Genomic DNA, 12,944 nt, shown 5'->3' with positions numbered 1-12,944 from the left:
ATTACTCTTTATTGCATCAAAATTACTATCTACTATGAAGATCAGTAAGGTGACTAAGGAGTGCACTATTTTAAATTATTGTATTAAAACTGGAAAATCTATTGACATTGGAGCCATTATTATGAAATTGGTTTTGGGTTTGATTGTGAATGGGTCTACAACTGAGTTTGGACATCCATCCAATTATTTTCCTATTGTGCAGTCAATCTCAAGTATCTTATGAAAGTTGGGAAAAAGTGCTTCTTCCCAGGAAGCCGATTGATCCAGAAGTCTATTGCGGTTGTATTGGAATGGAGGATGAAAATGATATGAATGTACTGATGGATCAGGAATCCCAGAATTCATCACCTATTCAGTCTTACTTCAATTCAAATGCACATTTGAAGAAGATCAAGAAGATAAAAAAATGGTGTAGAATCTAATGCATGCAATTGGAAATATTTATGAAATGTTAGATCATTTGGACTGGAGATTGAAAGAACATTTTGAACATACTGTTCGTATTTGGTCATATTGAAGATGGTTTGGTGTGTATGTTCAAGAAACATGCTTTGATTGGGAGGTTTTGACTGATGAGTTTCCTTATCGACCCTTCTATAATCTGTATGTGCACTACAATCTATGGGACATATCCAAGAGGACAAGAGTGAAGAAAATGTTTGAACTTAGTCTATGCACGAAATATTTTATTTAGTATTTCTTTGTTTGTTTTAGTTGTTTGTTGTGTTGGATTGCATTGCGTGTTGGATTGCATTTCCTTTCTATTATTGAACATTAACTATGTTTATGTTTTGAATTTTGATGTTTAGATTTCAGTGTTAGGATGTTTGGTTTGCTTTAAAACACTGAATTTGATGTTTTTCGGATATATATATGTGAGTTTTGTGTTATTTGTGAAAGTTTGTTTTTTGAATAATGTTTATCTATTTTTAGAAATGATCATTTGAGTTAATTAGAGGTTTATGTGAAACGGTACTAAGTAAATTTCCACAAAAATTGTAATCTGGTGAATTTGTGCTATGGCGCATGATGCGCCAGAATGACGCATGATGCACCGTTTTACAGAGCGTTGGCGCATGATGCGCCAAAAACCCGAACACGCCTGATTGCCTACAAAAATGCAAAATCTTATGGACAAGGTCCATTTTCTTTGCTTGGGCTGTCTCCTACTGGTCATCTTTTACCTCTAAACCTTGACCTATGGCTTTACATTGAGGGCGATAAAGAAGATTTTAGAGGCCAAAAATCATAGATTTTATCTTCTCTTGGTAAGAGCTTCACTTTAATTTAGAAATTTTTTATTTTCACCATGGATTTTTCCTACATTGTGGAAGATCTGAATTTGGGATTTTTGCTGGAAAGCTTGAAGAAAACTCATGGTGAAAAGTTTCTTACCAAATAATCCTGCTTAAGGAATTAGATTTTTTATTTAGCAATTTATTTGAATTTTTATAGATTTTGAAATGGCTCCCCGAGTCAAATAAAGAAGGTCGTTTGAGGATTTTGATGCACGAAGATTCATTAACTTCAAGGTCCAACATAGTTATAATACTCAAATAGAGACCAATAGACTGATTCAAGAACGGGCGTTCGCTAACCCAGGTGGCAAGATTGAAAGGTTGATCCTTACCAGAAATTGAGAAAGATTCTGCTACTTCTCTGCAATAGTAATTGTCCCCATGATTCGGGAGTTCTATGTTAACCTGAGGTTCACTGAGGGTGATCACACACTGGTTAGAGGTAAGCAAGTTGAATTTATTGATGATCGGATCAATGCTTTTTACGAGCTAAGGAATGTATATCATGATGAGTACGCTACATTCGTGATGACTGATTCATCATTGGATGAAGTGATTGCCTTTTTGACTAATGGAGAAAGAGAATGGAAGATTAAGAATAACAAAATAGTTAACTTTTTTGCTTCCCTGTTGACTAGTCAGTCAAATGTATGGCATCACTTCATTTCTGCTAAGTTATTACCAACAAATCGTCTTGTTGATGTGGCAAAAAATAAAGTGGTGTTGAACTATTACATTCAGAACGTGAAAGCAATAAATTGGTGCACTCATAGTTCATCATGCTCGAATAGCTTGTAGTTCCACAGCTAGTGGTTTGGGATATCTTGCCCTAATTTTCTCTTTATGTGAGCAATCAGGAGTAGAGTCCCATAGAAATAAAGAAAGAGTACATCCACAAAACCCTATTGGGAGGCATATGATTCAGAGAGTGGAATCATTAGTTGAATCTAGAGGTGGTAGAAGGGATAGACCCTCTACATGAGCTGCAGGAGCATCTACTTCTCGCTCTGCATCACTGGAAAGCATTATGGACCAACTTATGATTCAACAAATGGACATAATTAATATACAGAGTCAGATTGGAGAAATTGGAGCAAGAAATGCTTATAATGATGAATATCAGCAGAGGAGAGTTCAACACGATATAGATTTTGAGAATACTTTGGTAAGACATCTTAGGGGTGAGCCCAATGTGGAATTTTTTCCTTGCCTCAGTTTCACTCCTTATGTTCCTATTCATGCCTATTCATGAAGAAGACGGTATTCATGAAGAAGACGGGGAAGAAGAAGAAGATGATGATGATGATGAGGAAGGCGATAAAGAGTGATATTTTTATGAGTCTAGTTTAGTTTGTTTTGATGTTTGTTTGTTATTCATGATTGTATTATGATGTATTTTTATTTGGGAACTGTTGAAGTAAAGAATTTTATGTTGTGTAGTGGACTTAAATTGTATTAGTAACAGTAGATTTTACTTTTCCTGCATTTTTAGTATTTTTAGTTTTTGTATTTTTATTTTTAATTCTCAGCAAATTCTTTAGAATATATTATGTCTCATTAATGTTTTAAAGCCTGTATGTATGTTCTTAAAGTTAGTACATGCAGTATACTAAAGTCCAATTTCATAATTAGAAATCCTCTACAGGTCAGTTTTTGTTTTCATACATCTATTGTTTTTTTTCACCTACTAAATTTTGTACTAAAATATTTTTAAAATTACTTAAAAAAGTTTAGGGGGGAAGAAAAATTTCTTTTGAAAAGAAATAAACTAAATTTTATTTGTTCTCAATTAACTACATTTTTAAAATTAATTTAACATGACCTGGGATATTGAGATTAAACATTAAATGACTATATTTATGTTTATAAATATTATGGTAAATTTAGGTAAAAAAATTTTAATAATGAAGGACAATTCTAAAGTTAAATATTTTCGGCATGATAGGATAAGACTATGTTTTTCAATTTGAAGTAAAGAAAATTATATTTTTGAAGTGTTAAGAATTTTAGAGTTTCATGTAAGAAGAAAAGAATGAAACTTTATGAAAAAATTTAAACTGATATGAATTTATTAAGTGAAGAAAGGTAAGGAGTTTTAACTTTAAGAAGAGAATAGTGAAGTACAAAACTATTAAAGGCTATCCAAATATATTAATCCTTAAAAAAAAAAAGAAAGGATAGAAAAAGATCCCAAAAGAAAAAGAAAAGAAAAGAAAAGAAAAAAAAGTAAAGTGAGGAGAAGCTTGAGGAGATTCCTACTCAAAAATTGGCTTCACTTGAATCAACTTAAGGAAGGAGCTTTATTACATTTTCCAAACTTGTATTGGACTATTAGCAATATTACTAGTAAAGTTTTCATGAAGTTCTTTTTCATATGAATGTTTTAAATATTCTTAATATGATAAATTGTAGCTCTTCTTGAAATGAATAGAGATTCATAAATCTTAAACTTGATTACTAAATACTCTTAGACTTAGAGTTTGAATCTAAATTATTAATTGTTTTTCTTATAATTTTGTTATTCTATTTATTAAGCTAAAGTATAGAAGTTATGAGTTGATCCCTATCCTAATTCATATGCTTTTATGTAATAAAAGTGTAACTTAAGGACAAGTAACATTTAAGTATGGGGGATTTTGATACACCAAAATAATATGTTGTTTTAAGTATGTATTTTATGTTTATTTTTGGTAATATTGCACTTTAAAGAAGGGCATCTTTGTGTTTTTATTGCAGGTATAACATGTTTAGGCATTTGGAGCAAAAGTAGCAATAAGGACAAAATTTGGAGCCAAAACAGCAAATTTTGGGAATATGGCGCATGATGCGTCGTTTAACAGAGAGCTAGCGCATGATAGACCAGATTTGGTGCATGATGCGCCGGAGATGACTTTCTGCGGATTAAGGCAGTTCGGGACAAATTTTGTGTGAATTTTCAGATGGACACTTGTTTTAAATAACTTTTAGAGTAATTCAATGCATTTAGACACTTTGGAAGGTTTTATTATGAAGGGATATGTCTCTTGGAAGAAATGACACATCTTTTGAATTCAAAAGAGTGGACTATTGGAGGGAATTTGAAATTCCTTTTGAAAGGAAGCAGCCCCTAATAAAAGAAGAAGATTTCAAGGAGCTGGGGTGTGACATGAAAGAGGAAAAAAAGGGGGGTGGCGTGAAAGAAAAGAGGAAAGTCAAGGGCTTGAAAATTTTCTTCTAGGGTTGTGAGAGGAGAGGAAATGTGAGAGATTTCTTCTTCATTACACTTCTAAGGGAGAATTGAGAGTGCTTGTAAAGAGAGAAAGGCTTGGAGAGAACTTCTAGAGATTTACTTGGGAAGGATTGTGAGATAAATTACCTTTTATTTCTTTTGTTTTGTAAACTTGTTTTTATATATGAAATTCGTGTTTTTTCGTATCCTTGTCATGAATTCTGAGTAGTCTTCTTTATCCTTCTCCTTACTTTGAAATATGGTTTTGTGAAGAAGTAATTTTATTTTCTACAGTTTTAAATGTTAATAATTTGTGATGATCTGAACTCTAATCTTTATTTACATTTCGATCTGGCCAATTGAGATGTTAAAATTTGTTCAGAAACATGTTCTGAAAGGGTTGTGATTTCTACAACATAGGGAGAATCACATTTGATTTTATGGGAGAGTATGTAATCCATTAGGTTGGGTGCAAATAAATAGGGAAATATACTTTGTTGAATGTAGAATTTGAGATTTTAAGATGACTGATTAAAATTCTGAATTTTGTTCAGTTGCTTGAAAACTAATGCAAGATTGTTAGCCCTTAGGGGAGGGAGTAGTGGGAGCTCTTGAGTCGTAGCCGGTATCCTCCCAGCCTAACCATAGAATTAGGGACTAAACTCTGAATTAGTCAACTTTCTTTATAGCACTCAGAAGAGGGTAAAAATAGGATTGCTCGTATTTGGCACAATATAGTTTATATATATTTTTTGAAATGAGTTTAATTTCTTCACAATCTATATGCTCGTAGTAAAGGGAAGGATGTTTTCTTAAATTTGAACTTTTCGTCAACAAAAAATTCATTTAGTTTTCGTAATTTTACTTTTGAAATTTTAGTTTCTGATTTAGTTAACTTTGTTTTTTATCTGCATTTTAAGTAACATTCACTTTAGTAGTTAATATTCATACTTTGTACTTTACTTTTTTTTAATTTAAATTATAATTATAATCTTAAGAACTATTTACAGACATTTTCAACTTCCTTGTGGGATCAATATCTAGGACTTCATTAGAGCCAATTATTACTTAAGTGATACGTATAGTTGCGTTATTTTTAAACGGCGATTTGACAGTTTAAGAGAGTTTTAAAGATAAACTATTTTTATTAAAATTACTTTTGTTGGAATTACATTACATAGTTATTATTATATCTATCGTGTGCATTTTATAATATTGAAAAATAATTACAAAATTAACACACTAAATTTGCCCGCATCACTCGGCTCCCTATAGGAGAACGCCCTAATATACTACCATGCACATTAAACACATGATCACACCAAACAGTACAAAGGTGATGCTTGGCTAGCACAAAGAAACCCACCAAATAATACTAAGGGGAGTCTAAAAAACATCCTATTGCCCTAAATCCTAGCTGACCATACCATCTAACGATAAGTGTCATGACTAGCATCTAAGTGCAGGGTAAGTCTCCAGGTATGTAAGACTAAGACGAGGTTGCCTCACCGACCCCGTCATAAAAATCTAAAGGATCAAATAGGTTTAACCCAGAATGGATTTTAAAAAGAATTGGTCTTTACATATGACCTAGTTGCTACATGCGTACTTTAAAATTATGGTGAGCGTAAGAAGTGAAAAATATATATTTTTTAAGTTTAAAATAAGGTCCATTGAATCTGAGCCCAAAACATACAAGGTGACAAGAGTTAGATCCCTTGGAATTTAATACAACTACATCCACATTACTAAAATAAATAACCTCCAACTTCAACATCTTCAACTCTCAATTTAGAACCTTATCAAATTTAATCATGCAAGACACCAACCCAATGGTGAACTTCTAACTTAAAGCATTGGTAACAATAGTAGTCTTATTAAATTTATCTATAAGGTTACATTTGTAGTCCTTGACCAGCTACATCCATCTCGTTTATGTCAATTTCAGCTTCAATTGCATGAAACTGTAGTTCAAGCTCTAATGAATCATATATATCACATCTCACTCTTTTAAATAACATCTTCAGATCTTCAATGCAAATATAATAGTCACGAACTCTAAATTATGAGTAAGATATTTTTTTCATGCAGTTTTAGTTGTTTAAATGCATAAGAAATACATTCCCATTTTATTGCAATATGCAACCCAAATCTATTGAGGAAGCATCCAAAAATAGCTGAAACCCCTCAACACTAAGCAATCCGTCAATGTCTAAAAACTAGATTTACATTCAGATCTCCAGTCAAAAGAAATTACCTTTTGATTCAATCTAGTCACAAGAATTATAATCTATAAAAAACCCTTGGCAAACTTCATATAATAACTTCTTAAGCCAAGAAAGATGTGAATCTTTGACATTCTAGTTAGTCTTTGCCAATCAACAACTACTGCATCTTTTAAGGATCAATAAAAATCACACAAAACCTTACAATGTGGCCAAAAAAAGAGATAGCTTTTAGTGAAATTGACATTGATGATTTATCATATAATCAATGTAGCCTAAAAATCTCCATCACCAACCTAAAATAAGTTATATGATCATCTTCAGACATGGAAGACATAAAAAAATAATAACAAACTAATCCATATATGCTTTAAAAGAAGGTTCATCGGATTCAAGAATATAGTTGAGGTATTCGTAACACTGCATGATAAGACTAAGAATTCATGATAGCTGTAAAAAGTAATAAAAGCTATCATCAACACATCTTCCTCCTTTACCCTCAACTACTAGTACCTGGATATTAAATCTATCATTGAAAACATAGATGCGCCTTTAAGCTTATCAAATAAATCATCAAATTGGGTAATGGATTCTTGTTCTTGATGATCACCTAATTTAACTCTTTATAATTAATGCACATATGCAAATTGTCATCATTCTTCCTCACGAATAATTTAGGTGCACCTTTGGGAAATACGCTAGACCTGATAAAAACTTTAACTAATTTCTGTTTAAACTACATTTTTAACTGCAACATTTTTTTTGGTGCTATTTTGTAAGGGGTCTTTTGTTGACCTCACTTTTTGTTGATGTCTAGTCTTTCTTCCTTAGGATCCTAGGATCTAGCCATATGAATTTCCTGTTGACTATCCTAGAAGACTAGTGATGGAGTCCCCACCATTAGAAATCCTAAAATTTTTGTTGCTCTTCTTAGAGTTTCACATGTTAGTTCTAACCTCTAACACAGTAGGATAAAACTAATATAAGGAAGTTCCAGAGGGGTTCCTCATAGAACTGTCTGGCCTTAGGGTTGACCCTGGTAATGTGGCTTTGTTTAGTACATACACACTTGAACTTTACACTTCCACTTGCAACCTTGAACCCTAACTTGCACAGGTCTAAGTTTGATTCCCTAGCCTCTTTGGAGACTCATGTGGGTGGTCCCCCAAACCCTTAGTCTTTGGCAGCACATGAAGGATCCAAAGTAAGATTTCTTTGGTCTCATGGCACCAAGAGGGTAATTCTTTGACCAGCATTTGAAGCAAACCTCAACCTTACCCAATTACCCTATTTTGACCTTTTAGCCCTAAATTGCCCCAAAATTACAAAATTACCCCTAAAACCCTAAATTTTGAAAATTTACACAAATTTCTCAATTTTATTCAAAAATCATTTCAAACCATTTCATACCATCCAAATTACCCAAAACATCCTAAAATTTTCATATTTACCAAAATACCCCCAAATTTATCAAAATTACCAAAATGGCCCTCATGGCCCAAAAATTCCCGAATTCTCCAAAATTACTTCCAAACACACTTAAAACCATTATTGACCATCCATTGGGTCCAATTTAGTCAAATTGACCCATTTTGACCAAAATCTCCAAATTGCCTCTAAGTGTCTAAATTCCCCAAATCACCTTCAATCTCCATCAAATTGACCCCAAGTTTCCCCAATTTCAATTCTAAACTTAATTTCATCATGTAAAAATCCAATAAAAATCAAATTCAAGCCCAAACTCAAGCTTAAATTCCAAGCTCAAACCCAATGCTTCACATTGACCCAAAGTCCAAAAAACCTCAAATTGAGCTTCATGATCAATCAAATGCCCTAATTTCAATTTCACATCAAATTCTAGCATGTCTGAATCTAATCTCAATCAATTCCAATTCAATTTGATTAGCCCATAACTAATTTCAAAATTAAACTCAAACCCACCATGCATGTTAAAAGGCCATACCCATATACATTCTGAAAAGCATATATGATTAATTTAAAAAGCCCAAATTGAGCCCACATGATAAAATATCAATCTTTCATCATCCCATGCCTACTTCATCAATTCTCCCTTGGATTTCTACCTTGGAGCCCCCTTGGACCCAATTTGACTCCACCACTAAACCTTCCTAGCTCAGCTGAGCCTAAGGGTGACCTGACCCTAGCCGGCCAGTCATCCTGATTCTTTGGTATAGATGCAAAATGCGATGTCTGTGATTATATGCTTAATTTCCTTAATAGTTATTCTTAATTTGTAACAAAGTCAAAAAATTGATCCAAAGCAAAAAGCTAGGTAAGTTTTCTACTATGAAGCAAAGAAGAATACAATTATAATATTTAAATATGGGATACTACACAAGTATACGTATCATTATCAAGTAATATAGGACTTTTTGATTAAGCCCTGAATATTGAACCCACGACGAGTATAAAAATATTACATTAGGAAACTAGAAAGTTTAGATGAAAAAAATCTACTTCGCAAAATTTTCTTACTTAAACATAAGATACTATAATATGACCATTATAATAGGACCAAAAATTTAATTTTTTTTGTAATTTTTTATTTATGTAAATAAAGTAAACAACTAGTTAACTTAACTAAATATTTTCAAAATGAAGGCCATATAAATAAAACATCTTTTTTTCTTATCATGAATCGGTAATAAGTATAAAAATTTTGTTGTGGAAGTATGCTAAATGTGTTGAGCCAAATAAAAGCAATTATATTCTTTATCTTTACTAAGGATGCTATAAAGAACATTGGTTAATCTATAGTTTGAATAGTCTTGAAGACCGGTTAGGTAGGGAAGATACCAGCTCTCACTCTAGAGTTCCCTCTTCTCCTTCAACCTTGGGGCCAACATCTCATATCAAAACCTAAAACTATAAATCAAATTGAGGGCTTTAGCCTGTCACTCCAAAGTCCTCTAATTCCACACCCTTGAAAAGTTTATTTCCCATATTTGTTTGCACTCAACCCTATGAACTACATTCTCATTCATGAAATCAATATATGATTTGTGATTCTTACCATTTGTTGACTAAGACAATACCATCTCGAATCTTGCATGTTCTCACAATAGCTATTAACATCTTAATTGGCCAAATCAAGAAGTAAATGAAGTGCAAGGTTTCAAATCATCACTACTTCTTAGGCGCAAGCCTCTAGCGCTTAGGCGTCAGTCCTGGTAGCTTAGACGACCTAATTCATTTTTGCACTTTTCTTTATTTTTGCTCCAAATTTGACCCTTTTCACTCCTTCCAGAAGTAAATGAAGTGCAAGGTTTCAAATCATCACTACTTCTTAGGCGCAAGCCTCTAGCGCTTAGGCGTCAGTCCTGGTAGCTTAGACGACCTAATTCATTTTTGCACTTTTCTTTATTTTTGCTCCAAATTTGACCCTTTTCACTCCTTCCAGCATTTTTCATCAATTTGATTGTACCTGAAAGAAAAAACACACAAATACCTTTCATTAAAGCACAATATACCTTTCATTAAAGCATACCTTTCATTAAAGCACAATATCTTAAAAATAGGCATAAAAATGTGTATAAAAAATACTATATATTTTAGGTGTATCAAAATCCTGCAAACTTAAGATGTTACATGCCCTTAAGTGACCCTTCAATATTTAAAAACCAATATAAGTAGATGTTGTATATGAGTTTCTGTAGGAGTTATCAAAATCTTGATGTAGAAATATAGTATTCCAATTTAGAAAAAAATATTAGTAAATGAGAACAACTTAGAGTTTAGAAATTCTTAAAGTTAAGAAATATGAATATGAGTTTCTATCTAATTCAGAAATATTATAGATTCTCCAAATATAGAGTTTAGGTATTTCATCTTCTCTATTTAAAAATTTAAATTAAGCATAATTTTACTTACTATATTATATTCTTAAGCTTAAGAGTTTCTCAAGTCTTATACTTTAAGACTTTAAGAAGAAGTCTTATACTTTAAGAAGATCAAATGTGGAACCAATTTTTGAGGCTTCTCCTCCCTTTTTCAATCTCCTCCCTTTTTCAACTTTTCTTTCTTTTTCTTTTTCTTTTCTTTTTCTTTTCTTATTCTTTTTCTTTTTCTCAGGCAAAAATTACTATATCTGGATAGGTCTTTAATGATTTTGAATCCCACTCTTCGCTTCCTAAAGCAAAAAGTTGATATTTTTCTTTCACTTAAGAACATAATAATAGTTTTGAAAATTACTTTCAATAAAAGAAATTTAGGTTTTGAAAATAAAAAATCTAAATCTTCTAAATTTTTCAAAAATACAATTTTTCCTACTAAAGATAGTTACATTATATTTAGCATTTTCCACACTAAAAATTTTAACTTTTAAGTTTTTCTTCATTACTATAAATTTTAACTAAATTCTCTTACTCATTTTTATATTCAAAATTTTACTTCCCTAATATAACTTTGTATACATGATCATTTTTCTTCAAATTAAAATCAAATTTATTTGAAGCACAATTGAAAACAAATAAATTTTTAAGTTCCTTAGAAAATTTTTCATCCCTGCGCCAAACTTAAATTTTTAATAAAAATAAAACATTTTAGCATCATATAAATATTGGCAAGAATTAAAAATAAAAATAACATGCTTGCAGGAATTTTCATATCATAAATATACAAGTACAAAAATTAAAAGTAGGATTAAAAAAAATTAAATTGATCAAATTTTAATTTTTTTAACATATAGAGATTCATCAGACTTCTATGGGGTGGAGTATAACATAAGAGCAAACAAACACACTAAAAAACATACAAGATTGCAACATAAAGAAAAATAACTGGTAGTAAATTGAAAATTTTAAACATACGGCTTTTAAGTTCTTTTAAGTTAAAAGTTAGCTAGTTAAAAGTTAGCTAGATTCTAAACCTTCCTAAAATCTAGAATTAAGTTCAGCACAAACTAACTAAATACATTAAACAACACAATTAACACAATTACTACCACACAAAGATGATAACTACTCATAAAACACAAATACATTACAGTAGGTGTACAACAAAACACAACATAACAAAAACTAACGGTCTCGACAATAACAACTGAAAACACAACACAAAGTACAAAACAATTTCACTAACTATAGTTCATAGCAACACATACACTAAAATCATAAAAAAAAACTAAAGATCCAAAATAATTATCATTCTTTCTCCATCACTATCGTCACTATGCCAAGCAACTGCAAACTCATATGGTGGATATCTGGGGTACTGAGAAAATACAACATCTGGGTTACCTCTCATAAGGTTTTCCATAATTAAATTGAATTTACCCTCATAATCACTATGTCTCTTCATATACCCATCCATATGCTCTGTAAAATGTTCTAAATTTGGCACCTTTTCATTGGTATAAATAACATTGTTCAATATCCTTTCCATGAGCTATGACTGAGAATCAGATCCAGAAGTCTGACCCTGTGATGTAGAAGCATGTAAAATAGAAGCCCATGACGTCGAAGCATCAAAACTACTAGAGAATCCACCCCTCCAACCAAAAATAGAATGATGTGAAAAAAATTCACTTTCACACTGGTAATGGGCTTTAGTGGCTGTAAGTTCTCCTCCGAGCTGTCAAATCTAACTCCAGCTTGCTAGCATAAAGAAAAGATCAAGGATGTGAATCTCAAAGCTGCAGTAGTAGCAGTGACGACATAATTGGAAATAACTCCATGAATCAAAGCTTCAGTATCAATAGGCTTGACCTGCAGAATGCAATAGTTCAAGGTTGCTCGATTTCAAGTCACTTCACTAAGATGATTTGTAGATAGCAGACGAGCAGAAATAAAATAGTGTCATGACTTTGTAGTGGCATCCAACTTTGAAGTAGAAAAGTGTACTCTTCTTTCATTTGTAATTTTCCAAAGCCCTCTTCCAACAGTTAAAGATGAAACAATCTTGTCGAACTCCTCTTCTGTAGGACTATAGTTTAAATAAAAACACAAAGTACTCGGGGGCAATTGATAAAACTGATTAATTACCTCAAAGGAAAAAGGCAATGTCTTCCCCCTCACCATGACTCTTTCTTCATCGGCTTCAGGAAGATTTGCATAGAACTCTGACATAACTGAAATCACTGTGATGGTAGAGAAACAACAAAACTGCTCCCACTGGTAGCGAACAATCAAATCTTCAACAGCTCTTCCCGAACTTTTAAAACACTGCTAAGGAATCAACTTTCTTGATTGCAGT

Source organism: Phalaenopsis equestris, unplaced genomic scaffold, assembly GCF_001263595.1.
Source record: "Phalaenopsis equestris unplaced genomic scaffold, ASM126359v1 Scaffold000684, whole genome shotgun sequence".
Taxonomy (NCBI): domain Eukaryota; kingdom Viridiplantae; phylum Streptophyta; class Magnoliopsida; order Asparagales; family Orchidaceae; genus Phalaenopsis; species Phalaenopsis equestris.
Note: the sequence above shows the minus strand (reverse complement) of the source record.